Below are 24,435 nucleotides of genomic sequence, written 5' to 3'. Positions count from 1 at the left end.
TATTATTTAAAGAAACATTAATATATGTTTTAATTTAAAAGCAAAGGGATTGTAAGATAAATTTATCAAATAATAATGGTTATGAAAAGTGATTTATTCATTCCTATCATGGACTTTTATGAGAAGTTCATTGCTAATAATACACTACTACATTTTGGCTCCAATTGTGATAGTCACCCATTATATGAGAGACATTATCACAAATCGGCCCTTGTTGGATGGGCATCATACTTTTGTTGCATGGGCTCCCATTGCAATTGCTATATAAAAAGCCATCAAAATTTGGTAAAAAATAGGGTGAAGGGTTCCTCTTCACGTCATCGGATGTACAATTGTATACCATTGCAACTATGATGGCTACAATTTTAGACAACTATCACAGGTCCAACAATATTGTTGTAGGCCAGACAGGCATACAGCCAAAGAGGCATTGTGATGGCGATGGGCATGTGACCACAAAATTATTGGAGGATGCCTAGGAATTGGTGATTATTATCGCAGTGGCAAAAACATGTGACGTTAATGTTGTCAAAGCAATGACTGCCTACTAGATAGGTCATCACAATTGTGATGGATTTCTGAATTATCAAAAAATATATCATTATTTGCAAAGCTCTACATGGATTATTTAATCATGCTCTACATAGATGGCTTCCATAAAAACTTCTATACAAATGCTACAAAGATCTTCTCCATTAAAACCCTAATAAAAGTTAAAATAATCTCAAGTATACAATAATTAATCAAAGAACAATTACCAACTTCATACACTACAACTAAATTTCATAAATCAATAAGTTTGACTATGGCATCCTTTTGCATTGCCTGAAACCAAGAGATTCACATAGTTAGTTGTCATGCAATCATAGGTTAATATTGAGCTTCATTTGGTTTCAACAATAGTTTAATATTGTCTACTAATTAGGGCAAACCATGTGAAGTTGGAAGCTTATTTGCCCCCCACCCCAAAGATCTGAATTCCCCACTAACATCTAAAATCTTTAAGAAATGATCAATCTTTAAAGTACAAAAAGGCTCCTAACTTGCAAAAGTGACATCATTTTCCCATCTTCTAGTGCATGTCATTTTTTTGTCGCATCCAAAATAAGATTTTGTCACTCTAAATCAAGAATGCACATGTAGCTACATTTTGTATGCATGAACAATAGAAGGAGCTGAAGAAACCCAACATGTTTACATTTATTTAATAGGTCTATGCAAACATCAAACAAAAATGCAAACTTGTTGGGTTTTTTTAGCTTCACCTTATGTCATATTCATATGAATTGAGATTTCATATTGAAATATGGCATCCTTTTGCATTACTTGAAACTAATAGATTCACACAATTATTTATTATACAATCATACATTAATGTCAAGCTTCACTTGGTTTTGAGAATAGTTTAATATTCTCTACTACGCAGGGCCAACCACGTGAAGGTGGAAGCTCATTTGGCCCCACCCTCTACTAACATCTAAAATATTTAAGAAATGATGTATCTTTAAAGTATAAAAAAGTTTCTAGACCTACAAAAGTGACATCATTTCCCCATCTTCTACTACATGTCATTTTTCCATTGCATCCAAAATAAGAAACTGTCACTGTAAATCAAGAATGCACATGCATTTGCATTCTATATGCACGGACAAAAAAAACAACATGATTAAATTTATTTAATAGGTCTATTAAATTTTTAAAATTATAGACCATCATGGGTAGTAGAACTCTAGTTGTTAAGGCCAAGAGAATGTATGTGATGGTCTATAACTTAAAATACCTATGCTACTACATTTGGGCCCAAATTGCAATGGCAGGCCATCGCAATTGTGATGACCACATATTGCATGAGTGATAGTAAAAGAAATAGGCCCCTATTAGACAATAATTGGACCTTTGCTATTACAAATTGTTGCAGCAAGGATGCCCATCACAATGGTGATAGACAAAGTCATCGCAACTTGGAAATAAAATGGGCAAAGATTCCCTCTTCATGCGATCATATTTTTGGCAGTTTATCATTGCAACTATGAAGACATATTTTCAAAAAACTATCATAGTTTTGACTGCAATTGGGATGGATTTTTGTATTATCAAAAACAAAAACTTAAGATGGTCCTATATGTACTATATAATTTGAGATTTCTGCATTGAATGAGCTATCTAAAACTTGAGATAACTTTCATATGTCTAGGATAGTACTATGCATTACAACCATGAAGTCTTTAGGGAGTGAATTTGACAAAAAAAAAGAGAACTTATGGGAGAAAAAGAAAATTACAAATCTAACTCGATAAGGGGAAAAAAATTGTAATGAGATTGAATATGAAATATAGCTAATAACATACTTATGGAATATCATGGCTCTAAAATCAGAATTGAATCAAGATAAATTTTGAGTGGAAACATTATACAATATATCAGATAAAACCTTAGACTATTGTGCCAAGATTATACATCCATATCTAGCATGACAACTATGATGAAACAAGATGCTAAGTAACATAATTAACAAAACAAGTGAATTGTATAAGGGCATTTGCAAATTTTTATATCTACAATCGACAATTGCACCATTCAAATTACAAAGCACATGATACAGGGAAAAATATAAAGAGATGCCAAGGGGGACATTACAATCATATAGAAATACGAAGATACACTCCATTATATTCAATTGATGAAATTCATGCTTGTTGATTTGAATATGAATTATCATTCTTACATAGGTAATGACATCAATATTAGCCATGCAAGCTCCAAATTTGTGATCTAAATGAAGTATCAATTAGCAAGGAGTCTCCTTAATTATAATTTAAAGAAATAAGTCCAAAATATTATAGAACAAGATAGGGGATATTTCAGTCAAGCAATAGGGCTCCTCTTGGAAAAAAAAATCTGAAGACCAATTTTACATTGATCACTCCTTATAAAAAATGTATCCAATTAGAGTTGCTTCCTTATTTGAGGGCACTAAATAGACCTTCATTTAACAATAGGAATTATTGTTAGTGAATTATAGCCCAATAAGGATAGGTACATGGTTGGCTGAAATTATTGCAGGCATTGGTTCAATGCTTTGATAGCAATGATTTCAATCTGATGGAATGTGGTTCTCTTGATACATTATCAAAGATCAATGAAGATATACAAGAGGGGTTGGTTGTTGGTGTACCAATTTTTCAGGAGTGACCTATTGATATTTGTTTTCCTAGATTATTTTAGTTTTTTAGTCAGCATATGTTTCTCTCAAGAAACTAGAACTTATCTCTATGAACTAGTATATTGACCGTATGCCTAAAATACTATTATTATCTATGGATAAATATCTTTAGGGAATGTTTACTCTTTCTCGTGATTTGGCTATTGAAGTGAGGAAATTGGTATGTGTTGCATTGGTTTAGCTCATTAAGGCTCAACCTAATTTCCTGCAGCCCCACATTAGAAATGTAATTGTATATACATGTTGCAATAAAATCAAGATGCTAATGAAGAAGTGGTTCTCAAGTCATGTGAATTTTGCTCTATATTTTGTGAAGCTCATCTTCATCCATAAATATTGAGGGAGCTTCTATTACACTTGATTTTGGTTCTATTGTCAAACATTGTGTATGTAGATAATGATGAGGCACTTGTTGATACAGAGGCTAGTGAAAATGTTTTTGACAGGGATCAAGATTTAAAACCTAGATTTTTTTATCCAAAAGCACAAGGGACATATGGAATTTGTGATGGAGAAGAGGAAGAAGATATCATCAATTTGTGGAATTTGAGAAAATGTAGTGTTGCAGAACTTGATGGTTTTTCTTGTGTCTATTCTTGATGACAAGTATCCTTTGGAGTGAAGCATCACATGTTGGACTCTTTCTTAGTATAATAAATGGATTTTTCAGGTTGCAGGTCATCTAGAAGGACATGAATAGTTTTTTAAGGTGCTTACTAGTCTTCTTAAATGAATTTTAGACAACAATAAGATAGTTTAGGAGGTTTCTTAGCCTTCCTTTTCTACCCTTGAAAGTCTAGTTACAAGGAGTAATTTTAGAAGTCTTCTTTTACAATGTTGTGGAGATGAGGCTACTGATGTTTGTCAAAGTGTCATTGTACTACCTAATCATTTTGCAAAATTCTATGCATAGTGCATTCCAAATCTAGTTGATTTCCTACATGCTACCACAATACTGCAACTAGCAGAAGTGAAGAAAATTATTTATGTGCATTTCTCATTAGATTAGGCCCCATGTTTTTTTATTTCTTATATTTCTCTAGGGATCTCTCTTGAATCACATGACAAAACTTTAACATTTTTTGCTTAAACAATTTTTTGTTTGTTTTGAAATTGTGTAAATAACAATAACATAAGGATTGTTTGACACAAATAATGTGTGATACATTTGCAATAGTAAAATAACTAAAGAAGTTAAATATTACTTGAACCTTACAATGTAAAAGTGGCATTGGTCACTATTGCAACAAAAGTTCAATAGTTCATTCGAATTTAACCAAATAATTGGCTATGTATCCAATTCCAAAGCTAGGACCTTGCAAATACCAAAAAAATCACTAAATGAGTCACAATTTTTTATAAATTAGTCAAAGGAAAATAATGACTAAATTGGTGTAAATTGTAGGTAACTTGAAGAGCGAGAGAAATTAGTTCTAACTACATGTAAATTGCATGGATCTTGAATCAGTTCAATCCACTCTATATATCCTAAACTAGAAGGGCCATATACAATGCAAACAAGCACATTCTATATCACCAAAAAAAAAGACCATCTATATATGTTCATGTTAATTGTTTTGGAAATATTCAAGACTAAGCTAAGTTATTGAGAGTGGAGAGGTGAATTAATAACTTCTAAAAATCCAACAATTTCAACTCTTAATCCAATAATCCAATTAGCATATAATCTATCACATATAATTGGATCTAATTGCATGCATAAGAAAATAAAAATATGAAAGCATTCACAATACTATGACACAAAGATTTGGTGACCTAAAAACCTTCCAAATAGAAAGTAAAACTTGGGTGAGGATGATTCCCACAACTTTAATACTCCAATACAAAGTTAGCCTGTTAAAACTTACATTGATCACTTCTGATGATCTACCCTATTAGGAGCAATAAGGACTACTAGGTCCACCTTATGAAAGGATTTACAAACACCCAATTAAGTATGAAATTGGTAAAGAGATTTAAAAAAGACTATTAGGTCTACCTTGATGAAAAGATTTGAGTGATGCACCTATTAGGATGAAATAGTAGATGATCTGTGATCTATAGCTTGGCTTGTTGAATGATATTCCTTTAATTACTAATCATCTTACTATGATAGATATGACCTTTTTTGCTCCTTATACTATTGTAGCCATTGTAATTTTCTCTTTCTTCTTTTCTCTGATTTCATTCACATTTACATCTTCACCATTACTCACACTTGGATATGATACAATATATTACATATATACCAATCCAATTATAAAAATTATAAAGTTGGCCACAATACAAGTCAACGCAAATATTACAAATTTGGCCCACATGAAGACACTCGGGTTCTAAAGAATAACTCGGTGAGGTTCTGATACTTGGTATCCACTATCAATACTCAACATCATCTTGCACTTGGTAGACATAGAAGCTCGGTCCATACTGGTCACTTCCAAGTGGTCTTGAACTTGGTCTGCATTGGTGACTCGGTAGATATTGTAAAACTTGTCATATAAACTAAGTCTTTTAATTTACATGGTATGACTTGGTAAACGCTATCACTTCAAGCTCAGTATAAATTGAGTCACTTGGTTAACACTATGTAGCTTGGTCAACACTAGACTCACATCATATACATTGCAAACTCAGTGAACACTACACAGTTTAGCTTGCACTGTTAAACTCGATATATACTGAGATACATGGTTTACACAATTGATCTTCATTGTAACTATGACTACTCGATAACCACTAAGATTTGTCCAGAGCACTTGGTAGCAACTATAGAACTTGGTGAAAACTGAAATACTTGGCAAACACTGTGAACTATACAATGAGCTTGGTAGCTATATACAATCTTAATAAGTGTGTGTCACTAATAACAAACTTAAGTGATACGTCAACAAATAGCTCATAATTTTTTTTGAGCATTTTGAAATATATTATGTGAGTTTTTTCTTTTAGGAAGATTTGAATCAAATTCTATAATTCATTGTCATCATGAGATATGAAATGAAATTCTACAATTTGATGTCATGATGAGCTATTCAATAAAGAAATGAATTTAGGATCAAACACTATGATTAAATGCCATAATAAGCTATTCAGTAGTCAATTACAGCTAATTAAAAATATGATAGAAAATGTTGATAAAAGAAAAAATCACATTATCTAATTTAAATATATTCAAACTTCAACATAAACTATAGGAACAAAAATGTACTGAACATCAAGGTTTAGACCACAAATAAAAAACTAGTAGTTCTTTTTTCACTTTGATCACATTTCATTCTTATTGTCATTTCATCTCATGGATCATGTCATATAGTGTTTTTAAAGCTACTACAAATAAGAACATGAATCTTCTCAAAACAAGAAGATTGTGGATTAGCTTGTAAGAGAAAGAAAATCAGCACTATAAGCATAAATTTTTTTTATCTTGAGACATTTGGCCACTCCAACAACCTTAATTAGGAGAGCTCTCAACCATGAGAGCCCTCCACATAGTGATAACATCTAATATGACCCTTTTCTATATTGTGATTTGTGCCCCCACATAGGCATCTACAAATATACATTTATAACCCCCACAAATCACATTCAAAAAATACAAAATCAGACCTCCACTCATCAATCATAATTTCATCACAATATATGATCAACACATATCAAATTTAAAATCAAGCCTTGCACTCATGATAAACCATATTTTCATTAGTAATTATAATCTCAATAATAGAATAGCTTAGAGAGGAATAATTTGAAGCCATCCCATAGAAAGCCATTATTTTGAATACTCCATACATGATAAATAAATTTCATAAATCAATGAGTTTGACTATGGCATCCTTCTCCATTTTCTGAAACCAAGAGATTCACAAAGTTAGTTGTCATACAATCACAAGTTAATATTGAGCTTCACTTGATTTGACAAATAGTTTAATATTCTCTACTAATCAGAGCCAACCATGTGAAGGTGGAAGTTTATTTGACCCCACTCTTCCCACCCTAACATCTTAAATTTATTCATTCTATTAAAAAATTGCTAACATTCAAGAATTATCACATGATAACATTCATTAACACATAAGTTTCATTAGAACATTCACATTAACATTAAAACATAAGATTCATTAAAACATTCACATGAACATTCAATAGAACATAAATAAAACATCTAGACATAAACATTAGTCATGATCAAATAAGTTACATAAGTTCACATGAATAGTTTTTTCTTTTTCTTTTTTTTTTTCTTTTTTTTCCCTTCCCTATATTGTTGCAGAGGTGTATCCATGTCATCGTCGATATGTCTTCTCACTGGTAGACGTGCACTTATTATCCTTTGCAAAGGAAAGTCCTTTGTGATAACAAATAAAAGAATTAAATTTTTAAAAGTTGAGACATTAAAGATTTTAAAGAACATTGTAGTGCTCTTTACCTTGTTATCTAATCAAATACCCCCCAGTCATTGATATTATTCTTTATCTATCTCATCATCAAGATCATCATCATCGTCAAAATTGTCACCACTACTATCATGGTCATCCTCATTGTCACCGACATCATAACTACCACCACCACCACCACCATCATCATGATCAATAGCATTATTATTTACATCAAGAGCATCATCAATTAACTCTTGATTTTCATCCACTTCTTCCTCTTCCTCGATATCTTATTCTTCCATTGCATTATACTTTATCAACCTTCCCCTTGGATCATGTTTAGCAACAAATGACCAACCTAGTTTATGTGTAACCTCTAATTAAAATACCTACTCACATTGGCTTGGAAAAACATAGGGCTCATCCCTAATTAGCTCAAAAAAAATTGTATTAATCATCAGAAATCCATTCTCATGTTCAATAATAGTTATAGCAGGATCATTTTTTATTGAGTCATAGTCTATACCATTTGATGATAAAGAGATCTAATTTGAAGGAATTATAATCACAGTCAAGTATATCAACCAAAATTTCATGATATCAATTTTGAGATTCTCAAGGATGTAAGTCATTTCTAGATAAAATGTTGTCATCTAGAAGACTGCACTTATCCTAGAATCACAAGTTCTCATTGTGTCATATAAATATTTGATGAGAAATTTATAACCATTATATAACATAGACTCGTGGTGTTTCACCTACAATAATGTCAAACATGTATAAATTATTGCATCACAAGTTCAAAAACATACAGTTGATTAACAAACTTATAAGTACCTAGAGATCTCTTAAACCATATGCTAAATCTATTTCCTTATTTTTAACATTGGGATCTACATTATAATGTGCTTGTTCAACCAAAGAAGGCACAAATTCCCATTTGAAGATCTATGACTAGAATTTTGACATTGTTCAATCCATACTGTCATCCAATCTTGATTGTTTGCAAGAAACAAATGTATTACATGCCACTATTTAGGAGTTGTAGAAAAGTAAATAGATGACTTACAATAGATTAATTTTGAAGATTAATAATTAATTAACTACAATAACATCTCATAAATTATTACCTTTCACTTTCCTAAATCTACCATTCACCACCGAGTACTCCCCTTCAATTTTTTTAATGGAGTTGAGAACCCAAATGCAATCTATATGGGTCTTTGCTACAAGATTAGGAAGATATTGAGTAACGTAGACCATCATCTAGTATACCATATATCCCTCAATCATAGAACCCTTGGGATGTGTTCTTTTTCAAAACAAACCATTCAAAAATTTCAAGTGTCTCTCAACCATCCACATTGACCTAAGTTGTACAAGTCCACATAATTCAATCTCCTAAACTACGTGTACAAGGTAGTGTTCTTGTGCATTGAAAAAAGTTGAAGGTAATAAATTTTGCATTTTACATATTAGTAGACAAATTTTTTCTTAAAATATTTTATATCTTCCTTGTGGATTTCTTTAGAGGACAACCACCTACAAGGATTTTAGGACACAAAAATATATAAATACAAGCCTTTATAATATATTACTTGTTTGATATATTGAACAAATATCACTACTTACCTCATGTGTTTTCCCAAATCATATATCACTTGTTTGGTATTATTGTTGAAGTCATTTGGGAGTGATAGGGGTGGCACATACTATAAATTTTTTTAACTTAGATCATTTCATTCTTTCTAATGTAATACAATGAAAATTGAATGTATTTTCACAAATATATTATAAATACAAAAGATCGTGACTTACCTTGATGAAGGTATGCCAATCATACATTTTCAGCCCTAGACCAAATTCACTTTTCTTTGATATGAGATTGCATATATATATAGAAAATCATGTAGGAAATCTCATTTTTTATATGACTTCTTTTATGACATTACTTTCCTACTATGTTAATAACAAATGAAGGTCACTTGCATTTATTTGGTCTTTTTTGCTATTTGATTCAATTATATTTTTCATTGCATGATTGGAATCATGAATTGCACTACAAATTTCAGAAAGATTTTCTTTGTCATGCTTTCCATCTAGCATTTTCCACAATGTCTCTACTACATTCTGTCCAAAATACATAGTATCAAACAAATGTACAATTTTTAGTTGTTCATATTGGAGAAGCCTACTAAATTCTCTAGGATAACATTTTAGTCCCTTTGCAAAGTGGTCAATATTTATGCCTTGATGACCTTGAATTCTATTATATTCCAATTGTCATGGGTGAGGTGTCATTCTTCATGAATTTGATGTAGTCTCTTCATTCACATTTAAAAGATGTTTTTCAACACTTTGATACTTAAGATTTATGTGTAGGAAGTTTCTATTCTCATCAAACACATGCTTTCTTGAACTTTTGAAATGACAAGAATTCATCTTTGGACCACACATTAGACATGTAAATTTTGCCTTTGTTTAAATACCTACAAGATAATGATATAATTAGATTAAATATGTTCATTTTTTGAATTAGTATTATCACATACAACTAGATTGTGAGGCCTCACCCTAGCCGATCATAACATATCATAGCAGTTTATTTGCATTTTAGATACTTTATATTTTGAGACCTTCTTATATGTTGGACTATTTTGGACTATTACTTAGACTATTTGATACTATGGGACACCTTATTTTATGATAATTATTAATGATGTTAGAACTTATTTATGATGCTTGATGATTAGTTACATTCATGTACTTGGTTGGTTATTTTATCAATGAGTAGGAAGTTATATTTGAATAAAAATGTTAGATGGATAATATATATGTATGAAAATCATGAAATGTGCAGAAGAGTTATGTCATGTTTAGTTTGATAATGGTAGTATTGTATATGCATAATGGTTAGAAATGGATAAAATTATTATTCAATTGAGAAATGCCTTATGTTTTGATTCAATTATGAATATAGAATTGATTGAGGATTTATATATATGCATATGTTTTATTTATCTTGGACTACTAAGATATGGTTGAGTGTGCAGGAAATATCCATGGTAAAATGGAGAACCAAGACTATACCTTTGTATTAATTGAGATTGCCAAGATTAGATCTAATGAAGAGATCTTAAACTCATTGTTAAGTATTTTAATTTGTAAGTATAAGGTGAATAGATGTCTCAAATTAGATTTATTTTTTTGAAAATTGATTTGCCACTTCTAATGTTAAATGTATATTTATAGTGCCACTTGACACTTGTGTCGTTATGTGTTTAGTGGAAAGTCTAGTTGTGTCACTGGCAAAAGACACCCAACCTTATTCATAACCAATTAGAAATGTTTAAGTTTTCACCCCCTTGCACAAAAAGATCTTATGAAAGATTTAATTAAATTAAATTTCGGATTCCAAGTTTAGGGTGATTTTAGAGTGCTTTGTTTGAGTCTTACAGTGTTCTTTTAGTGAAACTAAGTTACCTACATGTTAGTACTATATGTTAGGGCTTTAATTTTGGCTTTACTAGAGTTAAAATCTCTTTTCTAACACTTTTAAAATCCCATTTCTTAAATATTTCGAAAATAGAAGAAGTCTTACCCAAAAACTCCTACCTTATCTGCAGTGAGTTGATAATTCCAACCAAATAGGGAGACTTATGTTGAGTTAAAGTATTGTTCTCTTTCATGATGGAGAAAAATTAGGGAGGTTCTTCTTTTAGAGGGAAATTGGAAAATAGAGTGAGCATTCACCCACTCTCTAGTTTTAGAGATTTCAATTTTGGAGATTGGATGAAGGATAGAGGGCTCTTCTCAAATCAGGTCATTTGCCATAGCTTGGAGAAAGGTTGGAGCTTTTGCCATGTTTTGTAAATTATGTGATGTATTATTTTTCTAAATAAAATATGTGTAAATTTTTCTACATATACATATGTGTGTTGTTTATTATCCCTGTTGTATTGTTCAGTGTGGATGAATTTCTATTGCCTTATTTTTATTTGATTTTGATATTGTGATGTTATGGGTGTGGAGGGATATCACTCACCCTTGGGAGGGAAGAAGTGGCCTTCAAGTGAAGGGGTTATTTGGGCCTATTCCCTATGTGTAGAGTATCTTCCCTGGAAGGATGAGGCATAAGCATGTACTATGGGTTGCATGTGCTAGTACTTTGTTATGCACTTTGGGGGTGATAAGTGGAGAAATTTTGTGAGAGTTGGTATTTATTTTGTATGCCTTGAGAAGGAAAATTTATTTTTCTGTACCTAGCTTCTCCTCAGGGTTTTAGGTACACCTTCACCCATTCTGCTGGTTCCTCTGGTAACCTATTGTGTAAGCTCAAAAAGTGTGTTAAATGTTGTATCTTTTATTTTTGATTTATATGTGTGTGATTGATTATTACCCGGTTGGTCTTGGTTCTCCAAGCTTGGTGGGTGATCTCTTAGAGACCTAGGCTAGGAGGTGAGCTCTCCATGGTATACAGGGTTGTTTTGTACAAGTTTTCTGAATGGATATGTGTTGAAGAAAAGCTTGGAATATTTTCTCTTTCTGCTAAAGATTTGAAGATGATTCATTTATGCATATTTGTAAAAGTTATGTAATATGAAATATCAGTAGTAGATCTGACTGTTATTTGTAAATTGATTTAAGGACCCAATTATGATTGTAATTTTGAAAGGACTTTCAATACTATGAATATATTTTAGTTTAAATATTCCTTAAATTGTTTTCAAGAAATAAATTTGAATTTTTTTTAATTTTTTAATTTGTGTGTGTGTGTGTGTGTGTGTGTGTGTGTGTGTGTGTGTGTGTGTGTGTGTGTGTGTGTGTGTGTGTGTCTTGTTCAAGAAAAATTTGGGCAAGGCATAGATTTCAGCATAACATAGCACAAAGATGTGTTAACCCTAGGGCATCATAAATTGTCCACACAAGAATTGCATGCAATTGAAATTGATTTTATCCAATTTTTCTAGAGATATCATAAAAAGTGAAACCATTCCATACCATTAGAAACTCATTGATAAGAGGAAAAATATATACATTCATATCTTTCACTTGGTACTTACCTAGTTGAATGAAAAGCATTAGTTAATTATTGTGGTCATTTAATTCTAAGTCTAATAATTACATGTAGGTAACAATAAAATAATAAAATACCTAGGAAAATCATTTTCAACATAATGTGCTCCCTCTTTATTGATATCCATGGAGGAATGTTACTTTCGATAATAGAAAAAGCCACATTGAGTAAATGAATCTCATCTCTCCAAATCAATTAACATTGTCATTTTCAAGAGAAAGCTTGAGATTTTGAGGTTCTTCTTTAAAGTGTGGCCACTTTATTGCTATGTACATAAATGTTGAACCATCTACAGAAATTCAAATAATGTCATCTTGACTTCTATTGTGTACATGGTAATCCATAAATTAAGCCAATCTACTAGACCTAAATAATCATTTAAGACATCAAATAATGGGGATATAACATAGAACCTTGAAAAGCACCATTTTTGTCACTTGATCATCTTGATATCTACTTTTATAGCATTCAAGGAATTATGTTGCATTTTTGTGTTCTTTATAATAAATTGTATGATCTTCAAAACAAGCATCTATTGGTTGATACTCCATTTCAATATGTTTCATAGTGGCACATAATTCTTGATATGAGTAAGCGCGAGCATTTGATGGTGGTAAAAAATAGCCATCTATCAATCTACAACAAAAAATATAAGTTGTTATTATAAATAATCTTAATGGTACATATATCACCTTTTATATACTATAATGACATATATCAAAAACCTTAGCATGTGTGACATTGTTATGTTGGATAAACCATTCATAACCTTTAAATTCACTAAAAGCAATACAAAAATGAGAAGAGTTGATTGGGATCCTTCGTAAAGGGTCATACTTGCCTTCTCAAGTAGAGGTATTTCATGGATTGCCTCAATGTCATCCTCATCATAATCATCATCATCAATAGCAGCCATAGAAACAACACCAGTACCAAATGTGTCATGGATCAATGCATTCATACTATCATCTTCGAATGTGCTTGTTGGCATATGATCAACATCTTCTATGCCTAATCATGATTTTCTCCTTCAATACTCATACCTCTATGTTCCTCCATATTTGCACCTCCATGTTCCTATGAGATGTGTTGGTCCATATCATGTACTACCCTTGGGAGATTGACCTATATAAAAATGATGATAATCAAACCCCCATTCTTTGGTTCATATATATATTAATTGTGAAAGAAATATAACATACAAATTGGTAATGGATAATAATCAAACCCCCTTGAGTGTGACCATTCTTTGTACAATGTCTTTTAGCTATTTTGATTTTGATTCTTCTTGCCTTTAAACTATTACAACTCTTGCAAGGAAAATAATATTTATCATCACCTTCTCTTTGAAAGTTAGACAACAATCTAGTGATTGTCTCCCTATTTTGATCAAATTCCCTTGTATTATCTAACATGGTCCTTCTTCATGAGAATAACATATTCTTATACCCTTATTAAATTGGTTGTGTATATCTAAAAAAATATACGACATGTTGTACTTAATGATTATATCTATATATATGGTTCGAAAGAAAAAATTGGTGTAATTAATGTGTATATCTGCAAAAAAAATTGGACATGTTATACCCAATGTTTATATCTGCACATATGGTTTTGAAAGAAAAATTTGGTGCAATTAATGTGTATATCTACAAAAATATTGGACATGTTGTGCTTAATTTTTATATCTACACATATGATTTTGAGAGAAAAATTTGGTGTAATTAATGTGTATATCTACAAAAATATTGGACATGTTGTATTTAATGTTTATATCTGCTCATATGGTTTTGAAAGAAAAAAATTGGTGTGGTTAATATGTATATCTACAAAAAGATTGGACATGTTGTATTTAATGTTTATATCTACACATATGGATTTGAGAGAAAAAATTGGTGCAATTAATGTGCATGTTTGCAAAAATATTGGACATGTTGTACTTAATGTTTATATCTACACATATGGTTTTGAAAGAAAAAATTGGTGTAATTAATGTGTATATCTGCAAAAATATTGGACATTTTGTACTTAATGTTTATATCTTCACATATGATTTTAAGAGAAAACATTGGTGTAATTAATGTGCATATCTACAAAAATATTGGACATGTTGCACTTAATGTTTAGATCTACACATATGGTTTTGAAAGAAAAAATGGTATAATTAATGTGTGTATCTGCAAAAATATTGGACATGTTGTACTTAATGTCACATATGGTTTTGAAAGAAAAATTTGGTATATTTATGACTCTTCATTTTTATTTTGTTCAAGGGAAGCTCATGAATGGTAATAGAAAAAAGAATGCATTTTCTAAGTGTTTACAATTGTTTATCAAAATTAATATTATACAAGAAAATGAGCCTCATGATTTGTGTTGCATCTTCTTCTTGGATTACATTTCTTTTTCTTTATTCAAAATTATTTTTAGGTGTTTTTTCACTATTTATTATCTAATGATGGATTATCAAATATGATTTAGAATTATTTATTGTCTTTTTTAGCTCTATAATGTCATGATAATTGATAATGAAGTGTAATGATAGACTCCCATCATCATTAGTGATATGTTTTTATTTTCTCATTAAGTGTGAATCAAAACCTTTTTTATTTCTTTCAACTCTTTATTATTATATTTAGTATGACCTAAATCTTTTTTCATTTCTTATAGCACTCTATTATTTTAATGATAGATCACTCAAGGTCAAAAAGAAAAAAAAAAAAACCATCACCCTAGTAGTTTGTCAATCGCCCAATATATTAATATCAAATATTTACAATCTATAATATTTATCCTTCCTATTTCATGGTGCAAGAGCACCTAGTTATGCTAAAGGGTATACCTAGGGGTTCTTTGGTGTTTTTAGCTTGTAGTGATGCTATCCACATCACTAGAGTAATAATGGGATCAACTTGGTCCTAAGGTGAGGTAGATAGGTTAGAAAAGCTCCACAATACAAGATTGCTCCTAATTGCTCATTTGGCACAATATAGGATTTTTGCATTTTGAGGACCAAATATGATAATCAAGTGTTTTATGGTCCTTATTAGGTGTTTTGGATCCATATTAGGCCTTTTGGAAATTTTGGTAGAAAGTACAGAAAGGTTGGGTAGATAATTTGCAAAATTGCAAAAATTGTTCATTTCTAGTAAAGTTGTCATTGACAACTTTTGCAAGTTTTATGCAAAAAGAGAAACTTCTTTATGGTAGCCCTTCAAACAATAAAATTATTTGGAAACATCCATGACAAGAATATATAAGGTCAAACTCAACCTTTTCAAGAAGTTAGAAGAAGGAGAAATGACAATGTGTAGATTGTAATCAACACTTTATTTATTACAACAGTTTCTTGTTTTGAGTGTTTTTTTCATTCTTTGTATAGATTAGAGTTAGGTTTTTATGAGTTGGAAGTATTAGTGGTGTTTATCCTTCATTTTTTAAAATAAAAATTTGTGTTTTTATAGAGAGTTTTTTGTCTTCAAATAATGTTTTTTGTAAGTTACCATGTTGTTGTTTTGAACTGGGTAGCCAGCACAAAATGGAGTCTTAGGGCCACTTCCCTTAGTATAAAATGTATGGCCTCTTTGGATTTGGAACTATACTCCTTGAATATTATTTAAAAAATATAAGAGACCATTGGAAGCATGACAAGAATTTTTAGTGTGATGCCCTAGGAAAGCAAACCATGTTTGGTTAGGGATTAAAAATCTGAAAAGGAGCATTTGAAGTAGATTGAAATGTCTAATTCTTAAATCCAAGAATGTGGTGAGTAAGTAGATGGTGAGGGATAACTCCAATCTAGAGGAGGATTCATGCTAAGTATTTTTAGGAGGTTTAAAATCCAAACAACACCAAAACCCTTGAAATCCTCAAATTAAGCCTAAAAGTGTGCTTGGGATGTACGAACAAGTTGGGGGCTTAAGAGTTACAAAATACTGAAGTAATACAAAAAGGGTATCTTGAAAGGTGACTTATTTTGAACATTTTAAAGGAAATTTTCAAAATATCTCAATTTTAGTGCATTTCGAGGGCTAACGCGTATAGCCTTTTCCAAGTACCTAAGCACAAATTGACTTATGGAATAGAAATTGAATAGGGTTTTGCACCATTTTTGGGTGTAGTATGTTGATGAGTACCCTAAGGAATTCCTAGGTGTCCTTTTGACCAAATGAAAAGGTCCAAGGAGAATTGGGGTTAATTGTGTGTTTGTGGAAGTTTAAGCAATCTTCTACTAACCTGTTGATGTGCACTAGTTGAAGAAGTGGGATCTCTTTGATAGAATCATTAGAGGAATAGGGTGTGAAAGAAGCCCTGTTTGATTAGGTTGAATACCTATGAAGACCCCAAAGAGTTTAGGGTTTGTGAGAAAGATTAGTTTTCACATCAGAGTGGTATCAAAGCAAGTTAAATATTTGGAAACAATTGGTGGATTTCTACATCCACTGGAGACTCAATAGGTGAAACCAACATGGTAAAAAATGTAGAACTAGCTAAGGAAGTTGATAAACAAAGGGAGAAGAATGGAGTTCTTGAAGAATCCCTAGTAGAGGTGAAGATGCAACTGGATGCATTTGTTGAAATAGCCAGGAGAAAGGAAGAACAAGAATATGAAAGGGGTAAAGAGGTAGCAGAGGAGGATGTAGTCCTTGAAACTGACCTTATCTTGAACAAGGAGCCCTTAATAAAGGCTATCAAAGCCCTAGGAGGAAAAACTTTGGAAGGTGTACCACTTCTTAGTGGAAAGGTTGATAGAGATGCAGTTAAGAACCATTTTGATTATGAGGGGGTATTAGAGACAAAAAAGGTTAAAGTTGCTAAGTCAAGGCTTAGAGGCTCAATTTTAACATGGTGGAAATATGCACAAGATGAAAGAATCAACCTGGGTAAGACTCCTATAGCTGATTGGAAGGCTATGGTCACTAAAGTGAAGGAGAACTTCTTGCCTAAATACTTTGAAATTTAGCTCCACAAGAGAAGTCAAGGATTGAAGAAAAATGACCTAGATGTGACCTCTTATACTAAAGAATTTCAAAGGTTATGTCTGAGATCCAAGAAACAAGAAGATAAGCAAATCAAAGTGACAAGATATCTAGGTGGCTTGAAGTGAAATATCCAAGAGGAGCTCAGTTTGTGGGCACCTACCACAGTTCAAAAATTCCATTAGCTAGCTATAAAGGTAGAGGGAAAAAATAAAAGGAAAGGAGATTATAACTTCAAGGATAGAGGAAAGGGTAGGAATCAAATAGGACAAAGAGGAGGCTACCAAGGTAGAGGTAGTGAGCAAAAGAATCAAGGTGAAAGCAAGTTTATAGAGCAAGCTAGTCATAACCCCTCAAGAGGAAGTTACAATAGATGGAGAGTCAACCAAGGAGGTTCAAGTAGAGGGTGAGGATCAAGAAGATCCAATTCATACTTTGCAACTATGAAATGTTACAATTGTGGTCACTTGGGTCATACAACCTATAGATGCCAAAAGAACCCTTCTTCCTCAAATCAAAACAAAAGAACGGCATATATGCAAGAGGATTGCAAAAAAGAATCTAATGTAGATGAAATTGAGTTAAAAAAAGGTGATAACCTCATGTTTAGGAGATTATTGATCAAATAACCAGCTCCTAATGAACCTAAACATAGGAGGGCATTGTTTAAGATAAAAAGAAAAATCCTAGGAAAAGTATGCAAAGTGGTGGTAGATTCCAGTTCTACTAATAATGTAATATCAGAGGAGGTTGTTTCTAAGTTGAAATTAGAGAAGAGACATCATGAAAACCCTTAAAAGATTACTTGGCTTAAAAATAAACAAATCATCTTGGTGAATGAGCAAGCTTGGGTGGAATTCTCCATAGCATGATACAAGGACAAATTGTTGTGTGATGTTTTGCCTATGGATGCTTGTCATCTTTTTCTAGGTAGGCCTTGGAAATTTGATTGGGAATTTTTGTATGATGGTAGAAAAATTATCAAATCTTTAAAGAAAGGAGGAAATATCTTAAAAATACAGTCCTTATTGGAAGGGGAGGAAACACGAGCAAAACTACCTAGTGTTCTATTTTATAGTGGGAAAGAGTTTGTTAAAAATCTCAAGGATGAGGAATGTCAAATTTTTGTAATAGAGATAAACTCAAAAGTAGAGGAGAATCTAGCCAAGGAACCCTTACTAATTGAAGTCCAAAATTTGATTGAAAAGTATAAGGACATAGTGAAAGATGGTACTCCAGCTACTCTACCTCCTAGGAGACTTATTATTCATCAAATTACCTTTGTTTCAATGCTTCCTTTCCTAATAAAGAAACATACAAGTTGTCTCTAGATAAAAACTTAGAAGTAGCAAGACAAGTCCAAGAATTGATGGATCAAGGCTTGATACAAAAGAGCATAAGCCCATGTGTAGTTCTTGTTGTTTTGGAATCTAAAAAGAAGGTAAATTGAGATTATGTATAGATTCAAGAGCCATCAATATTATTACAATCAGGTATAGGTTTCCCATACCTAGGATTGAAGGCCTTATGGATTTTCTTAGAGGTGCTAAATACTTCACTAAGCTAGATTTGAAGAGTGGTTATCACCAAATAAGGATAAAGGAGGGAGATGAATGGAAGACAACATTTAAGATTGTTGATGGTCTTTATGAATGGCTTATAATACCAATTGGTCTTTCCAATGCTCCTAGCACATTCATGAGCCTCTGAATGAAGTGCTCAAAGATTTTGAATAGGCAAATTTGTAGTGTTGTATCTAGATGATAAAATTATCTTCAAAAGACTAGGGAAGAGGATATCAAGCATGTTGAGGAAATTTTGAAGAGGCTTCATGAGGAGAAGCTAGCCATAAATCTGAAATGTTACTTCTTAAAGGAGGAACTTATGTACCTAAGCTTTGTGGTGTTTCAAGGAACATTAAAGATGGACAAGGAGAAGGTAGCTACTATACTAGATTGGCCAACACCTACCACATCTACTAAGGTAAGAAGTTTCCATGGTTTCTCTCAATTATATAGGAAATTCATTAGAAATTTTAGTGGTATTTGTGCACCTTTATTGGATACCATAAAGGGTGGAGTAAAACTAGACTTTAGAATCTAAAAATTCATTTGAAATGTTGAAGAAACAAGTAGCTACACAACCTATCCTACAATTTCCTAGTTTTGAGAAATTTTTGACCTTAGAATGTGATGCAAGTGGCTTAGCAATAGGTGTTGTTTTGAGTCAAGAAGGTAAACTGGTGGCTTTTTATAGTGAGAAGCTTAATAAGGCCTAGAAGAAGTATTCATCCTATGACTTAGAGATCTATGCCTTAGTTTAGTGTCTTAAGAAGTGGAGAAATTATTTTTTCCCCAAGGAATTTTTGTGTTTATAGATAATCAAGCTCTTAGCTACATCAACACTCAAATGAAGTTGAGCAATAAACACTTGAAGTGGATGGAATATTTGAAGAAATTTACCTTCACAATCAAGCATAAGAAGGGATAGTTGAACAAAGTGGAAAATGCACTAAGTATTAGGATTATGATAGTCCATGAGATTCAACTCCAAAGAACTGGAATAAAGAGTTTTCAAAATCTCTACAAAGAAGATGAGGGATGTAACCAAGTATGTGGAGTAGTGCATGGTGTGCATGAAAGCCAAAGGAGGAATCATCAATGTAGATTTATATCAGCCTCTAGAAATTCCAAATAGGCCATGGGATTGTGTAAGTATGGAATTTTTTGTAGGTTTACCAAAAACCAAACAAGGGTATGATAGCATTTACAAACTATTGTTGATAGATTCAACAAAATGGGGCATTTCATTCAATGTAGGACAACTAATGATGCTCATCACATTGCCCACTTATTTTTCAAGGAGGTAATATGGATTCATGGACTCCCATTAAGCATTGTATTAGATAGGGATGTAAAAAATATGAGTCACTTTTGGAAAACCTTGTAGAAAAAGTTTGGTACAAACATGTCATTTAGTTTAGCTTACCATTCCCAAACTGATGGTCAAACTGAAGTGGTTAATAGGACCTTAGGGAATCTTCTAAGGTTCCTAACTAAGGAATATGGTCAAAGTTGGGATGTTATCATTTCACAAGTAGAGTATGCTTATAATGATAGCAAGAATATATAGGACCACTAGAAAGAGTTCTTATGAGATAGTTTATGGAATGAATTCAAGGGGTGTATGTGAATTGAGATATGTTGGTGATATGGATCAGACAAGTGGACAATTTGAAGACTTTGTTCAAACTATGAAGGAGATTCAAGAGCAAGTCAAGCAGACTATCCATGATAACACTAAAAGACTCAAGGCCAAAGTAGATGAAAAGAGGACAAATGTTCAATTTTCTCTTGGTGACTATGTAATGATCCATTTGAATAAAGCGAGGATTTCAAAAAGGTGTTCCTACCAAGCTACAGATGAAGAGGGTAGGGCCTTGGAAAATCTTGGCAAATTATGGAGAAAATGCCTATAAGGTAGACTTACCTTCAAATTTAGGCATATCCCCTATTTTTAATGTGCATGACTTGGTGGCATACAAATAAACCTTACCTCAAATTAGCCTAGATGTTCATCCTAACCTTGAGCCTATTGCGGCATCTAAAATAGACAAGTTGGAAGTAGAGAAAGTGTTAGACTCAAGGGTGAAGAAGTCTACAAGGCACAAGGTGTATATGGAACATCTCTTTCAATAAAAGGAAAAGCCAACTTTAGAGGTTACTTGGGTTGCTGAAACAGATTTCAAGAAGGTTGGAATACCCTTAGACATGTTTCCATCAAGTGGGATAGATTTTTTTGATGAGGGAGTATGGTGCAAGGGCACTTACATAGGCTAAAGGGTAGACCTAGGGCTTCTTTGTTGTTTTTGGCTTGTATTGATGCTAGCCACATCAATATATTAATAATGGGATCAACTTGGTTCTAAGGTCAGGTTAGATAGATTAAAAGAGCCCCACAATGCAAATATTGCTACTAATTGCTCAAAATTACTCATTTGGCTCAATAGAGCATTTTTGGGTTCTGAAGGTGAAATAGGTTAATCAAGAGTTTTAGGGTCATTATTAGGTGTTTTGGATCCATCTTGGTCCTTTTGAAAATTTTGGTAGTAAGTAGAGAAAGTTTGGGTAGATAATTTGCAAAATTGCAAAAATTGCTCATTTCTTGCAAACTTGTCATTGACAACTTTTGCAACTTCTATAAAAAAAAGAGAAACTTATTTGTGAGAACCCCTCAACCACTAAAAGTAGTTGAAAATATCCATTCCAAGCCTATATAAGTTCAAACTTAACTATTTCAAGAGGTTGGAAGACAAAGAAATGACAATGTACATATTGTAATCAACATTTTATTTTTTACAGCAATTTCTTGATTTGAGTATTTTTTTCATGCTCAGTATGGATCAAAGTTGGGTTTTTTTGAGTTAGAAGTGTTAGTGGTGGTTGTCATTCATTTCTTTTTATATTTTTTTTTTGTTACAAAAATTTTTATGTGTTCAAATAAATTATTTTGTAAGTTAGCAAGTTGTTGTTCTGAACTAGGGCACCATCACAAAATGGAGTCTTAGGGCCATTTCCCACAATATAAAATGTATAGCCTCTTGGTATTTTTAACTAGAAACCTTTTACATTTTTTATAGCAAACGAGAGCCCATCAGAAGCATGACAAGAATTTTTAATGTGATGCCTTAGGAAAGCAAACTATGTTTGGTACGGGATCAAAATTATAAAAAAGAGCATTTGGAGTGGATTTAAATGTTTAAATCTTCAATCCAAGAATGTGGTAAGTAGATGATGAGGGATAACTCTAATCCAAAGGAGGAGTCTTGGTAAGGATTTTAGGAGGTAAAAAACCCAAACAACACCAAAACCCTTGAAATCCTCAAATTTAGCCTAAAATTGTGCTTGGGTTGCACAGACAAGTTGGGGTCTTAAGATTACAAAATATTCAAGTACTACAAAAAAGGGTATCTAGAAAGATGATTTTTTTTGGCCATTTTTAAGGGATTTTTTAAAATATCTCAATTTTAGTGCATTTTGAGGGCTAATTCTTATACCCTTTTCCAAGCACCTAAGCACAAATTGAGCTATGGATTATAACTCAAATAGGGTTTTGAACTTATTTTGGGTTTATTTTGTTGATGAGTAACCTAAGGAATTCCTAGTTATTCATTTGACTGAATGGAAAGGTTCAAGGAGCATTGGGGTTATTTGTGTGTTTGTCAAAATTTAAGCAATATTTTACTAACCTGTAGATGTGCACCAGTTAAAGAAGTGGGATCTCTTTGATATAATCCTTAGAGGCATAGGGTGTGAAAGAAGCCCTATTTTCTTAGGTGGAAGAACTAAGAAGACCTAGTGAGTTTAGGATATGTGAGCAAGATTGGTTGTCACATCATTTCATATTTCTTTAAATCAACATTTTTCATTTTTGGCTTAATGTGATAATAGAATACCCAATACAATAAAAATATTTATTGATAAAAACAAATTATAGATCAATGTAGAAACTAGGTACACAAATAAAGATGTTAGTGCTTGGTTAAGAATGATGATATCATTGCCTGACAATATTTATTGCTAATGTATTTAAATCATATGCAAAGCTCTCTTCTACTAGTCATTTGTCAATTGTCCTATCAAATTTTGATAATATATAATATTTATCCCTAAAGTATATTAGGCAATTTTGTAATCTAATTTTCTCTTAGTTCTCTTTTTAACTCTCTACTATCTAATGAAGTTTCACCTATTTGAAAACCTCCATACATCTCATCATTTTTCTTACATACAGATTTGTGTTTCAACTTGTATTGTAGCTTCTACAAGAGAGTGAGATTCATGATTATGAAATTCACATAGAAGTAGAACTTGCTTCTTCAACTCATTTCAGTCAACTCTTCATTGAATTTATTTTTCCAGTAGTGAGAATAAATGCTACAAATTCCTAGGAGCCAAGGGACCCTGAACCTATACTACTTTTTATGGAGACATGGGAGAGGTTACTACCATATTTAGTACTTCATAACATTTTAGATCATATAGGATGCCCAAATTAACAACAACAATAGATACTTGGGATCCTCGTAGGGAGAGTGTACCAATACATGCATGGTTATATCATTTTCTTCCATTGTTGGGACACTATATGGAGCCTTTATAGCCAACCATTCATTATAAGTTGGGGAATGTACTTCATTCCTAGCATGCAAGTGATGCATCTACATATGCAATTTCATCACCTTGAAAAACTATATTTGATCCTGCTAGCTAGGAACAATTGATTGTTCATTTTATTGTACCTAATTTGATGACAACTCTATAGGAATTTGTAATCAACCTAGCTAATCAAAAACTAGACTAATTTGACTAGGTTATAGCTTGTTTCTTTCTAAAAATATCTACTATGATATGTTTTTGTAAAATTTCTTGCAAACTCTACCCACTTTTTGAGACCTACATTATTTTGTGGAGGATCTTGACCTAAGTCACTTAGCACAGGTTGAGTGAGTTTTATTATTTTATTATTTGGATTCTGGAATATGTATGTAGTTGGATTAATTTTTCTATTGTGCTAATATGTAATAAGTACCTTCAAAAAGGTTTCTTTGTATATATAATGACTACAAGTTGTGCAATTTTGTCTTGTATTGCATCTACATTTTCATTGCCATTACTTATATGAGTGTTTCAAGGTTGGGAACTACTTCAACATCCTTTACATGGTTTAGAGGTAATGTCATTGTGGTACATTTATACAAGAACAGAACTTGCTTCT

At 32.1% G+C, this 24,435-nt stretch overlaps 1 pseudogene; it reads left to right on the top strand.

Moving 5' to 3' along the window:
• The first annotated feature begins 353 nt into the window (after nt 1–353).
• On the top strand, nt 354–4,136 carry LOC149573317 (transportin-1 pseudogene; annotated as a pseudogene).
• Nucleotides 4,137–24,435: the final 20,299 nt, after the last annotated feature.

This window comes from Cupressus sempervirens, chromosome 2, assembly GCF_028749045.1.
Source record: "Cupressus sempervirens isolate cs-2001-9-10 chromosome 2, ASM2874904v1, whole genome shotgun sequence".
Lineage (NCBI taxonomy): Eukaryota > Viridiplantae > Streptophyta > Pinopsida > Cupressales > Cupressaceae > Cupressus > Cupressus sempervirens.
Note: the sequence above shows the minus strand (reverse complement) of the source record. Positions and strands in the feature narration are given on the sequence as shown.